This window comes from Panulirus ornatus, chromosome 3 (assembly GCF_036320965.1).
Source record: "Panulirus ornatus isolate Po-2019 chromosome 3, ASM3632096v1, whole genome shotgun sequence".
NCBI lineage: Eukaryota > Metazoa > Arthropoda > Malacostraca > Decapoda > Palinuridae > Panulirus > Panulirus ornatus.
The window spans coordinates 74,304,868-74,319,661 of NC_092226.1; the positions used below are offsets into that span (position 1 = coordinate 74,304,868).

The window sequence follows — 14,794 nt, forward strand, 5'->3', positions numbered from 1 at the left end:
GTTTTCACATACCATCACACACACACACACACACACTGGTTTTCTAAGCTTCTCCCTGTGTGGCAAAATAGCTAGATCTAACTATTTGTAAGTCTAAGTAACAAAAGGTAGTTATGTTCTTCCATTTCTGAGATAAATGGAATTGATTTATAGACCTTAGGGATCTATCTGCTGTGATTGTCGCCCCTGTTTTGTTATTATATGTTTCATTAAGGTCGATCCTTCCCTCTTGGGGTTCACTTGGGGTAATGATCCTACAAAGTCTGTAGAGCAATATTTGATTGTATCAGAATCTGCGATGCTAGTACCTTATTGAGGATCATTTCATTTGAGATAAAAGAGACATATAGAAAATAAAGGAAATATGTTCCACCGCTACCTGATTGCCTGTAGTTGTGTTGTTATGTAGGTGGTAACTTATAAACGATTTGTATTAAGAAAGTATTAGATACCCTTAGATGTTTCTCTTCAAAATGTATTTTCTCAGGTGATATTGTGAGAGAAAATTGTCCTCAACACCAAGTAGTTTAGGGGTATCTATGCTACTTTTTTCCTCCCTTCTACATTGCCCTTATCCGTGAATATCCAGTGAAGACAAGCAAATATAGGAGAGACAGGGGAAACTACAGAGCGTTAGATATCTCCTGAAGGACAGAAATAGTATCCTAAACTCCTAATCTATATAGAGAAGAAGGACACCAGTGCAGAGATCACCTCCTCAGAGAACAGGAATATTGCTATGGTGAAGCGCCATGTAGTACTGTATGTCCTGTAAAATATATACTGCCGTGGAAAGTATATAGGAAAGGATGAATGATAGACACATTCTGGTCAACTGTGGCCACCAGCCGCCGGACACTTGAGGGTAGGTTGACTTCTGATGTTAAACATCTTATTGCCATTCCACCAAAGGATTATGAAGGGTTATAGATATACAATCAGACATGGATATATCATTAAAGTATCATTCCAGCCAATATATATATATATGTATATATATATATATATATATATATATATATATATATATATATATATATATATATATATATATATATATATATATATATATATATATCGACATTGTCATTAGATTAGTCGTCTTGAAGTAATCTATATCTCGTGTTTGTTTCCATTTTGATATTGTCTGTTCCTTAACCTGGATATACCGAGCCTGAATAGCACCGACTATTTCAGGGTTTCAATCCGTTTTCTGAAGGACTGTGTCCGTCCAAAGTCACACTTTTGACCTACGCAGCTTCACTGGTGCGCTCCACGCAGGAGGGAGGGTGAGGTAGACTCCTTTGGGGCGGGAGGAACCTTAAGATAGTGTACTATACATATATATATATATATATATATATATATATATATATATATATATATATATATATATATATAGATATATATATATATATACGTCAATTGTTGCGTTTAGATGTAAACAATTTCAACCCCCGTCTGGCTGATCTATGGTCGTTAAAATGCAGGTGATTCTGAGATTTTCGACTTTATTACGGTATTCGGAAACAATGACATCATTACGTGCCTAACCATCACTTATTTACCTACTGGTTGGACCCGTTGCTTCACTACTTATTTACTTATTACTGAATACCAGAAGTGGTTGCCTAGTGACGGCCATGGGAAGGGAAGTGGTTAATCGTTAAGTCTTCTGTCACTATTACCCTCGGTTCCACATCACTGCCACTACCCCTGGCACCCAGCTTGCCGGTGGCCCTACACATTACGGCACTCTACACCCAACATTATCGCACTCTACACCCAACATTATAGCACTATACACCCAACATTATAGCACTATACACCCAATATTATTGTCCAAGACGGATTGTCTTGGACAATCACATGTTTACCAAATGGCGTCCTAGCTACGTCTCTTCGTTGCATATCAACTGACTGTTATATTTCTCTCTTGTGTCTCCCCTGATGTGATTATTACACGAAAGTGCACTTGGGAACTTATCGTGTTTCATTATCCCCGTGGACTCATAGGAATATCTTGATCACACACAACATTGTGATCCTCTCCAATATATATATATATATATATATATATATATATATATATATATATATATATATATATATATATATATATATATATATATATATATATATATATATATATATATATATATATATATATATATATATATATATATATATATATATATATATATATATATATATATATATTATGGTAAACGCTCGTTGAAACAAAGGTAATATGAGACGTTAAGAGGAGGGAGGAGTCGACTGAAGGTAGAGGAAAAAAAGATAACTAGTTGGGGAGGCTGAAGTGAGGAGTGAGTACGGGAGGAGAGGGAGTGAGTGAGTGAGGGAGGGAGGGAGGGAGGGGCGACGGTCGGCCAGGGTGAACGCAGAGGGCGGCGCAGTGTGGGACTGACTCCCTTCCTACCAACGTCCCTACGAGCTGGCCCGCGCGCCACCAGACCCACCAGCACCAGGGAGACCCACCCGCCCTCAAGTCAATACTCGAACCTTAGGGAATCAGTGCTCCCAGCCCGGGTCGTCCTCGACTCCTGTAGCGGTGGTACTCGAAGTGTCTCGGTGATGGACAGGGGTCTAGCTAGCTCTCGGGAGTGTGCTGCTTTGCTGAGTCTAAAGAGCTTCGTGTGTCCCAGTGTTGGATAGAACTCCCTTACAAACGTTTGCTAGTGGGAGGAGGAGGAGGAGGAGGAGGAGGAGGAAGGCTTGTGTTGCCTGTGTGTGTGTTGGGTGGATGTGTTGCACGTGTGATCGCAGCACAGCATATACAGCTCAGGTGAGTAGTGCTACCCTGATGATGATTAGGGGGGGGGGGGGGGCAAGAGAGTGAGAGGTAGATGACTGTTACAATACTTGTCATTCATGAAGATAATACTCGAAATATCTCTTTCTTGTCGACCCACGCTGCGTGTGCGAGAAGACTTATGCTATAATCACAATGCAGTGTAGTTACTCTGTGTTATACACGAACATAACTCCAGGTAAATTGCTTAACCACCTTGTTTTATGCAAGGTTGAACTGGACAGCGGTTGCACACGCCCTGGTGTAGAGGGAACAGAATAAATCAGTTTAGACTGGAGATAAGGAGCAAGGTATTGTGAAACCTTATAATCACCCTTCGTTTGCGATGTGTGAGATAACACGCGATAATGATATCTATATGTCTATCATTCATATCAGTCATTCCTTGAGTTACTTCATTGATTTAAAAGAAGGAAAAACCCACTTTATGTTTTCTCGTTACTGAGTGTAGGAGAATTGCTCTTACCTTGGTGATGGCTGGCCTTGATGTAGGAAGGTGTGTTCGTGTGAACGGTTGGAGCATCGCATTGTTGCGAGCGATTAAGGATGTTGTGAAGGATGGAGGTGTGAGTTACATGCAGGATATCACATAACACATCCTGTACTGTGAAGGATGTAGGATTATTGTACACATATTATTGTCATCAACCACGAGTCCATCTGTGTTGTGTAAACTTTACCATCTTTACCGTCTTTCCCTTATATTGGATCTCTTTCGAATGACAATAATCTAAGCGTTGCATGACAACGCTATCGGATTGAAATTGAGCGGTTTCCGGATATTAGATCAAGTTTGAATGACTCTGACCGGATATTTCACATCAGTTTCGACTAGCAATAATGTTATCGTTTCCGGATACATAATCAGCTTCGAACTGCACTGATCCAGGCGAATACAGTGACTTGCTCTTCCTTGTTGTGAATTTGAATATATCTTCTAATGCTACATGGTACTGTATTATGCAACCTGTTGTAGAATGCTGTAGGTTTTTGCCTGTGTTCTTGATCGCATGTAAAGTACTATTTCTCAAGTAGATCACGTGTGACTTTACTTTTAAGGTATATTTGATTATACTATATGATCCCAGGACCTATAGCCTATAGCTCCTATCGCTTCGAGGTTGCGTTCCAATCAGGAGCAGGGAAATGTTGGACATATCTGGAGTGAGATGTGTATAGAAAACGAGACTATACTCCCGCTTTAGTTCACTGACGATGACACAGCCTTGCAACAGCTGACTTCAATCTCGGTGTAGCTGCAGGCGGAGCCCGGTAACAGCTACACACACACACACACACACACACACACACACACACACACGCATAGATATATGGGGCAGTAAGTATAGTATGAAATCTACATGTGTGTGTGTGTGTGTGTGTGTGTGTGTGTGTGTGTGTGTGTGTGTGTGTGTGTGTGTGTGTGTGTGTGTGTGTGTGTGTGTGTGTGTGTGTGTGTGTGTGTGTGTGTGTGTGTGTGTGCGTTCATACAGTACGAGGAGGGAGATCTCATCTCTTGATCCTCCTTTACCATCAAGTAGCCATTTAGACCTACATGTAGTGCTGGTCTTCACAGTATCATTGCTTAGCATGTTGTCGCCGTCCACACACAGCCTGACACCACAACTTCCTGACATCCTCTCTATCATGCATCTCACCTAACTCTCCGTCATGGCCTCCAGTTACTCTGACTTGGAACGGTTCATTGTCGACTTCGTCCAAATGACGTAGAAACGTCTCTTCCCTCCTCTCCTCCATGATGGTCTCTTCCCTCCTCTCCTCTATGATGGTCTCTTCCTCCTCTCCTCTATGATGGTCTGTCCCTCCTCTCCTCTATAGTGGGTAGTAACAACTTGACCCTCAACCTCTCTTCGTAACTCAGATCTCTTAATTCAAGACCGACCCAGCGTAGCTGACCTTGTCTGGAAGGTCTGAATTAGCTCTCTATACTTCTTAAGGAAACGAAGCCTCTGTTGATCAAGTATATGACGTAAATACTTTCCCAAATATGTCCTTACCCCATGGACGAAGATCAGATTCCAATATCTGTTAGCTTACTTTGTCCCTCCTGCAGTTCACTTGATGTTCATCTCTGGCGACAGATGAATAAAACATAGTCATTACTCTGCATTGTAATTACAGTATTAGTCTTGTCGTGTTCATACAGCTTGTGCATACAGGGAATGATGTCGATCTCTGGGTCTGTTTCACATAGAGATTCCTGTCGCTTTTTTTTCCCCGGTGGGTAATGATCAGGCAGATGACGTTTTCTTTTTCACTATCTATCATCCTAAGTACATTACATTTCTTGGATTAGATGTCATCACCCATTTGTCATACTGACTTTGGAATTCGCCTTCATCGTTATTCAAATTGCTTCGCCTCATGGCCTTGGCGTTGTCCGTAAACAAGTTAAGGAGTGAATCCTGCCAATCAGGCAAGTTATTTACGTATGCCAAGATCAGCAGCGGGCCCAGCGCCAGGCCTTGCGGCACACACCTGTCACCTCCAGCCAGTATCGAGAAGTGTTCTCTAAACTGCTCGCGAAACTCCCCCTCCCTTTAGGTAAACAGCCCCCTCAGCCAGTGATGGAGTCTACCCATTATTCATGTACGTAGATATAACTTTTTATTCAGCCTCCGACGTGGTAAAGTCCCAGAAGCTTTCCAGCAGTCCAGGAACACAGAGTCGGTCCCTCCAGCTGCTGGCTTAAGATGGAGATCGTCCTGGCAACAGAAGGTTCAGGAAATTTGTCATGCATGATCTACTCGCCTTGAGTTCGCGTTGTTTTCCAATGAGGTGGTGTCTCCTTTCCAAGCGGTTGTCATCCATTTGCATTTTGATATCTCTCCTGGTGTTGTCCGGGACACGCTTGTTAGGGAAACTAGTCTGTAGATTTGCATGATTTCCCCATCATCTTTCTTAAACAGGGGCACTACATTTACCCTCTTCAGCGCGCCTTTGGAATTAAGTCTTCGTCTAATGTCCTGTGTAGCAATATATCAAGTGTCTCTGTACATTCCTTCAGCAAGTGTGGGGAGACTTCATCCGAAACCATGAGACTCAAACGGGTCAAGCTGATCCGATACCCCAGTCGAGTCGTGTCAGTCATTTTCTATAAGTGTTTACTATAAATGGAATGGAGTTCTACGCTCGTGTGGACCCCAACCATCTCTTAGCCTTCAATGGTCATACAACACATTTTAAACTTTGACTTTCTGTTTACACTGTAAGTTTTTGCGTGTGTATGTATGACGGTATATCGAGGTCAGCACCAGGAGGTGGAGGTCAGCTTGACCTATGCTGCATCATCGTCAACGGACTAAGGAAAAAATAAGAGAGGTGGTAGGGCGTCCTTGAAGACCCCCGGTGCGATGTGGTTGAAATCCTTTGTAACGAGAAGGCTACTGGCGAGGCAGCTACACCTACTGACGAAGGCAGGGCTTTCGCAGTGCAGCCACTTACAGGTGGAGTCCGGTAACACCCTGATCTTACCCTCCTGCTCTAAAATCCCCTTTTCATGAGACTCAAGCAGCTCTCAGGAAACAGACCACGTGTGTGTGTGTGTGTGTGTGTGTGTGTGTGTGTGTGTGTGTGTGTGTGTGTGTGTGTGTGTTTATCTTTGTTATCTGAGCATGACAAGCGCGGGAATATATGTGCAGTCATCGTGTGAGGTTCCGCTTAGGAAACGTTATCTTTATTATGAACAGAAGAACCAAGACAACTGCTGGGCGAGAGCAACGTTTGTACATCTTTACTCAACGTTTGAAACGTTCTTTGGGTTCTGAAGGGTCCGAGATACTGAGATCAGCAGAGATATATCAAACCTGTTCTCGCTTTGAAATCGCCATGTTCCGTCCATACATGTTAATGTATCGTCATTATACAACCTCGACACCACCACCTTCTGTGGAGCTGCTGCGCTCCACGCAGGAGCAGGTTTGGTGGACTACTTTGGTGCGAGGAGATGAACAATGGCTTTGTGTCCCGTGCTGTCTGTCTGGATAGGATTATACAGCATCGCTGAAGGTGGCTATATTGATGATGATAATAATAATAATAATAATAATAATAATAATAATAATAATAATAATAATAATAACAACAATAATAATAATAATAATAATAATAATAATAACAATGATAATAATATTAATGATAATAATAACAATAATAATAATAATAATAATAATAATAATAATAATGATAATAATATTAATGATAATAATAACAATAATAATAATAATGATAATGATAATAATAATGATAATAATAATAATAATAATAAACTGAAAATTTAATGGGGTTAGGTCACTCACAAAAGAAAATTCTCTAAGCTGTAATGTTGGACTTTGAGATTAATTCCTGTCTTCGTCTCATTTACCTGATGTTATCCTACTGCATATTATGTATGTTACTAACATTATATCATTAAGGAAGTGAAGCTTTGATATCATTATGAGTGAGTCTGTTGATATGCACCTAGATAGCAGGTTCATCCTCTCTACTGTGGTTCTATAGAAAGGCAAGGGATTTTGCAGTTGAGTTATGGAGTTTTAAAGGGGTACGTTGTTCAACAACTTTATCAATCCTCGACATCTTATGTGTTCTCTCTCTCTCTCTCTCTCTCTCTCTCTCTCTCTCTCTCTCTCTCTCTCTCTCTCTCTCTCTCTCTCTCTCTCTCTCTCTCTCTCTCTCTCTCTCCTGTTCTGCACATCATTGTGACGCAACTAAACCCACGCGGGAATCACATGCAAGTTACCACATCCCAGGCGTTGACAACAGGGTAGTGTGAGCCTCACGTGGTAGCGGGTGAGGAAATGATACAAGAACGTCCTAGGCTCAGTCACGCCCAGCAAGTCTCAGGGTTGTCTTAGCCCTGAGGCCCGACACAGGGCTGTCCTGGCCCTCTGAGGCCCGACACAGGGCTGTCCTGGCCCTCTGAGGCCCGACACAGGGCTGTCCTGGCCCTCTGAGGCCCGACACAGGGCTGTCCTGGCCCTCTGAGGCCCGACGCAGGGCTATCCTGGCCCTCTGAGGCCCGACACAGGGCTGTTCTGGCCCTCTGAGGCCCGACACAGGGCTGTGATAACCTGATGCTCGCACCTACCTGCACTAGGAAGGTTCTGCCAGGTCTCGTCTTGTCATGGTATGGCTCCTGGTGCAAGAGGAACCAGTGGATTGTGCCTCCGCCACTTGGCAACTAGTTCGGACAATTGTACCTCTGCTTGACATATTTCCACCTTGCTCTTGATGGTATGGCCTTGTGGTAACAAGACGAACGTACGTATATATATGTACCACAATATATCTCCCGAATATCTATACATACCACAATATATCTCCCGAATACCTATACATACCACAATATATCTCCCGAATATATATACATACAACAATATATCTATCGAATGTATACATATACCACGATATATCTCCCGAATATACATACATACAACAATATCTCTCCCGAATATATATACATACCACAGTATATCTCCCGAATATATATACATACCGCAATATATCTCCTGAATATATATACATACAACAATATATCTCCCGAATATATACACATGCCACAAAATATCTCCCGAATATATATACATACAGCAATACATACAACAATACATCTCCCGAATATATATACATACAGCAATACATACAACAATACATCTCCCGAATATATATACATACAGCAATACATCTCCCGAATATATACACATACCACAATATATCTTCCGAATATATATATACATACCATAATATATCTCCCGAATATATATACATACACCAATACATCTTTTATTGTATAAAAGACATGATAAACATCTTATAATTTCCCTCAATACAAGTGTGATGTCAATATTTAAGATGGTGGTGAAACCAGCAATTTGGCCTGAGGGGCCCCGTGACGTAGCTGTGTCGTGTCCTTGTTCGTGCTAGTCCCCATGGCTGTGCCGTGCCCTCGTCCGTGGTTGCGTCTCCCTCGTCCGTGGTTGCGTCTCCCTCGTCCGTGCTTGCGTCTCCCTCGTCTGTGGTTGCGTCTCCCTCGTCCATGCTTGTGTCTCCCTCGTCCGTGGTTGCGTCTCCCTCGTCCGTACTTGAATCTCCCTCGTCTGTGGTTGCGTCTCCCTCGTCCGTGCTTGCGTCTCCCTCGTCTGTGGTTGCGTCTCCATCGTCCGTGCTTGCGTCTCCCTCGTCCGTGCTTGTGTCCATGACCAATCCCCATACAAGATCAACCTATGTACACACATACACACCCACCTAATCCTCCAAATACTCAGTCCTTTTTTGATTTCTGTCTTGAGAGATACACGTTTGAGTGCGTGTTTACACGTGTAGATGAGGGAGATTGCAAAGAAATACTGGAAGAAAAAGGAAATGATTATGTCTGTTTACTGTCTACATCCGAGCCAACATCTGCTCTGGTGTTGACAGTAAACAACACCAGATAAAACAGACAAACAAACAAACCAGGTGAGGCTAAAATTTCATCAGCTGTAAAAAAGTGTTACAGTTGTCCATCTGTGGTAAGCGCCCCTTGGCTCCCGCGTTGGTCCATCAGGACGGGAATCCTCTGTCTTTTGATGCGATCTCCGGCCTTACGTGAGGTAGGGTGGACGGCAACACTGTATATCCTTTTCTTCCCTCACCCCTCCTCCTCCTCCTGCTGTCGTATCATAAGCCCTTTTTGCATCACTGAACATCTTCTCAAACCTTCTTATTAACATGTGTCTCACGACGTTCCCATGATGTTGGGCGGGGACCATATCCCGCCTCACTGACCCACACACACACACACACACACACACACACACACACTCACACACACACACACACACACACACACACACACACACACACACGCACACGGGACGCAAATAGCGAGGAACCTGCAGCAGGTGGCGTGTGTGTGTGGATCCACCAAGAGTTGGGTCACAACACCGGCCAATGATCTAACCCGTTACGCAACACCACACACAATAATATAACCTCGGGGGACACACACACACACACACACACACACACACACACACACACACGACCAGTAGATAAAAAAAAAGAGAGTAACGGTCCCGTTTTCTTTCTTACTGAGCCGAACAGGAGAGTGAACTGAAGGCTGTGATCATGTTGCTTCGTGACATTTTGCAAAAAGGAAATAAATAACAAGGGTAAGAACAACTCTTGAGTGACCTCGTTTCTCTGACGGATAATTTAAGATTTGATCTAACGTAAATATGACGTGTCTGAGGATGACTGCAGTGTCTTCTACACAGGTGATCTGTGGTCTGGGGTAGAGTTAGATTGATCCACAGAGGTGTTGTCTGTGTCTGGGGTTGTTAAGGAGGCGTTGACACAGACGTCTGTGAGGTAAGCCAGATTTGTTGGCAACCACCAAGGATGTACACAAGATGATATCATCATCAGAGAGGAGTGGGAGTTGTGGTGGAGGAGTGGGAGTCGTGGTGGAGGAGTGGGATTTGTGGTGGAGGAAAGGGAGTCTTGGTGGTGGAGTGGGAGTTGTGGTGGTGGAGTGGGAGTTGTGGTGGAGGAGTGGGAGTTGTGGTGGAGGAGTGGGAGTTGTGGTGGAGGAGTGGGAGTTGTGGTGGAGGAGTGGGAGTCGTGGTGGAGGAGTGGGATTTGTGGTGGAGGAAAGGGAGTCTTGGTGGTGGAGTGGGAGTTGTGGTGGTGGAGTGGGAGTTGTGGTGGAGGAGTGGGAGTTGTGGTGGAGGAGTGGGAGTTGTGGTGGAGGAGTGGGAGTTGTGGTGGAGGAGTGGGAGTTGTGGTGGAGGAGTGGGAGTTGTGGTGGAGGAGTGGGAGTTGTGGTGGAGGAGTGGGAGTTGTGGTGGAGGAGTGGGAGTCGTGGTGTAGGAGTGGGATTTGTGGTGGAGGAAAGGGAGTCTTGGTGGTGGAGTGGGAGTTGTGGTGGTGGAGTGGGAGTTGTGGTGGAGGAGTGGGAGTTGTGGTGGAGGAGTGGGAGTTGTGGTGGAGGAGTGGGAGTTGTGGTACTTTGCACGGAACTAAGACCAGAGGTCACTGACCTTGTGTTTATCATTAGACTAATGCACCAGGTCTCTCTCTCTCTCTCTCTCTCTCTCTCTCTCTCTCTCTCTCTCTCTCTCTCTCTCTCTCTCGACAGATGGGAACGTCTGTGATAGAATTTAGGTCAGCGCCACAGTCACAACCGCTACATCGTCTGCCACACACAGATTACATTGACGTTCCGCCATTTCTTGCTGGACTTTTCATCCATCCCTGATTTGCATATGACATTCATATAACCTTGTGGTGAGGTATGGTTTAGTGTACTACTGGTTAGAAGGCTTACAAGGCATTTTAGCAGGTGGGAGTAACCATTTCCACCCCACCAGTAAGGTGTCGAATGGGCCATTGTGTCATTGTTTCCTTAGTGCATTGACTGCCAGCGTCGCGTCCCTGTATATACGCCAAAAAAAGGAATTAATATTTACCTTACATGTGGTCCAGTTTTTCACTGAAATACATGTATTGTGGCAGCGATGGTATCTGGTATGTGTTTATATGATGTCTTAAGTGTATCAGTTTCTGTCTGAATTCTCCAGTTGGTGTGTTGTAGTTCTACTATCAGTCCGTAGATGGCAGTGCCATCACCCCATATTTTCGTATCTCACAAACTCGCATCTACGACGCTCAGTACCACTCCAGCACTGAGAGGCAGAGGAGGACATTCACCCGCAATACGGAGCAGGATATCGGATGACTATCGGTCCCTGAAACAAAAACAAAAAAGAGGTTAGATATATGACACGATCTCGCGAGCCACCTGGAATATCCATTGCTTTTGTAGATGACTGATCGTGTTCAGTCAGGCACCTCCGTCATGCATTATCATCGGCAGGTACGTCCCTGACACCTCGGGTTGCCAGTCTTTCCTACGACCTCACCCGCAGACGTCGAAGAAGGCCTGGGGAAAACCCTCCCCTCCTCCCCCACAGATTACATTAGGTATGGGCTAGATATAGTTGGTCAGGTTTTGGTTTGGTTTGGTTTGGTTGGATTTGGTTATGATGTAGTGCAGGTAGAACTCTGAGGTGTCGCTGCTCACGGGACAAGGCACAGAGGTCATAAACTCGGTTTCTCTTCGACACGTCAAGGTCATCGACGGAGGAGTGGCCATGGTGAGGGAGGGGATGGTCGCTCGCCCCGTACAATGGGAGTGTCAAGTCTTGGTCGACCCACGTCAATAGGGACACCCAGAGCCTCCTTGTGGACCCTCCCTACAAACGGAATTCCACACTGAAACTGTCGTTACTTACCCATCACTTACCTACAATGCTAGCCTCAACCAACCCAAAGATCATGAGTGATAACTCAAAAAAATAGACGTGAAAAAGTGAAGTACACCGCGTTTAACTAAGGCACTGTAGCGAGGAGCATTTCTCTGTTTATCTCCCCCAACCTGAGGTCACGAGAGTCTGACTTTATAGCCCTCATGTTAAGAATATAAGAAGATGAATGAGCTGACTGCTTCAGAGACCCAGCAGTATTGGAAATCGTCCAAGACTGAGTCTAGCGTTGGAGACAAAGGGATGACACCAGGCTACGCATCTGTGAGGGCAAGGGGCAGGGGTGGATAAGGCTGGGCATCGGTGAGGGCAAGGGGCAGGGGTGGATAAGGCTGGGCATCGGTGAGGGCAAGGGGCAGGGGTGGATAAAGCTGGGTAAACGTGAAGGTTCATTTGGGCAAGACGGAAGTTAGGGCGAGCGAGATAGACCAAGAGAGGAGGATGTGAGGGTAGAGCAAGACGTACATAACTTGGTGAGGGTATAAAGGGAGGGAGGCTGGCTAACGGTGTCAGAGAAAGGCTGGCTGGCTGGCGGTGTGAGAGGGAGGGAGGCTGGCTGGCTGGCGGTGTGAGAGAGAGGGAGGCTGGCTGGCTGGTGGTGTCAGAGGGAGGGAGGCTGGCTGGCTGGTGGTGTCAGAGAGAGGATGGCTGGCTGGTGGTGTCAGAGAGAGGATGGCTGGCTGGCGGTGTCAGAGGGAGAGAGGCTGGCTGGCTGGTGGTGTCAGAGGGAGGAAGGCTGGCTGGGGGTGTCAGTGGGAGGAGAGAAACTGAGATTGATGACGTCTTTGTGGCCAGGTCCTCCCAACTCCAGCCTATGGCCTCCTTTCCCTCCTCGCCGACCGAGTGGGTCGATGTGATGGTACGAGGAGACGGGCACGTGAGGCTTCTCTGTTCGAGGAGGCATATCTTTCCTCTGTTCCAGACCACATCTCTCTCCTCCTCCCATCAGGTACTTCTACCCTTGTTCTACAGAGTGACACATTTTACCCTGTTCTAGGGGGGCGTATTTCTCCTGTTCTAGGCACCTTTACCCCTCTGCCAGAGAGAACAGTTTTCCTTGTTTTAATGGACACGTTCACCCTTATTATAAGGGGCATTTCTACTCCTATTCTTGTGTGGACATTTTTACCCCTGTTGGTTGCCTTACACCTACCCCCTTTTTTTTAGGGGGTAACTCTACCCTTCTTCTGAAGGAGGGAAGGGCACCTCTACCTCTATTCTAAGGGGCACCTCTATCCGTTTTAGGGACGTTTGCACCCCTATTCTACGGGGGACCTATACCTCTGCGTAAGGGGGCAACTGCATCCCTATTTCAAGAGGTTCTTCCACCTCAGTTCTATGGGACATTCTTACTCTTATTTAATGGGTCACCTGAGTCAACCCCTATTCTACGGGGTGCCTTTACCCCTATTCTACGGGGTGCCTTTACCCCTATTCTACGGGGTGCCTTTACCCCTATTCTACGGGGCACATCTTCGTCTTTTCAAGGTGTTGTTACTTTGTTGTTCGCCCCAGTGTGGACGCTCCCTCACCCCGGGCACTAGGTGATAACCTGGGCGTTGTTTGGTATCTTCCAGTTGTGTTGTCGAGTGTTATGAGTGTGATGCTGAGAGAGAGAGAGAGAGAGAGAGAGAGAGAGAGAGAGAGAGAGAGAGAGAGAGAGAGAGAGAGAGAGAGAGAGAGAGAGTGTGTGTGTGTGTGTGTGTGTGCGTAACAGGGCAAGGACAATGCGTGAAAGTCACACTCAAGTGTGTGAAAGTGTGATGAAATGAGTATTGGGAAGAAGGCCCAGAGGTGAGTGAGGGAGAGAGGGAGGGAGAGTGAGTGGGGGAGGGAGGGAAGTCTTCCCACCCCAGGGCCACCGTCTGAGGCCGAACACCCACACTGCCCGGGGAGATTACCTCTATTATCCGTATCCGGCCATCCCCCTCCCCCACACCTCCTACCCTCCCTCCCCACCGCTCGCCGTAAGCCCCCTCCCCTCCTCCTCTACCATCCCCTATCACCCTCCTCCTCCTCCTCCCCCTTCTGAAGGCCCCCCCCTCCCTATCACCCTCTCTCCTTTCCCCCCTCCAACCTTCCTCCATCTTCTCACTCTACTCCTCCTAATTCCCCCTGAAGCACAGGTGAAAGAAATATAGCACCCAGAAGCGAAATTTCCAAAATGAGGTGGCATTCTGGAGGAGTAATGGTCATTGTTCCCTTACGATACCCTGAGGCACACTGAGGCGGGTTGATGGTGCTGACATTGTTAAAAACACTAGTTTCAACGACCAGATGCGCGATGATTTCACCCTGTGAGCGTCATATGCCTTTACCTACAATACACCTAAGCCTTGTATCGCCTTTCAAAATATATGGGGAATATATATATATATATATATATATATATATATATATATATATATATATATATATATATATATATATATATATATATATATATTTGATTTGAATACAGTTTATTTCTAATGCATGAGGAAGTAGGTGAGGCAGTAGAGTCTTCACTAAACAAAGTTCCCATGGAATAGCTTCTTTATGAACACTCAGTTGCGTCTGTAACCTCGAGGCTATGCCATTAACCTGTGCCAACCCACGATATGAGTATAGCATTAACTCTATATAGGAA

At 45.3% G+C, this 14,794-nt stretch overlaps 1 protein-coding gene across 1 annotated transcript in view; it reads left to right on the forward strand.

Moving 5' to 3' along the window:
* Positions 1 to 2,401: 2,401 nt before the first annotated feature.
* LOC139759612 (uncharacterized) overlaps positions 2,402 to 14,794 on the forward strand; it is a 34,168-nt gene continuing 21,775 nt past the window's right edge. Inside the window, exon 1 of the mRNA XM_071681959.1 lies at positions 2,402 to 2,809. The gene's annotated coding sequence lies outside the window, so the exon portion shown is untranslated. The remainder of the gene's footprint in view (positions 2,810 to 14,794) is intronic.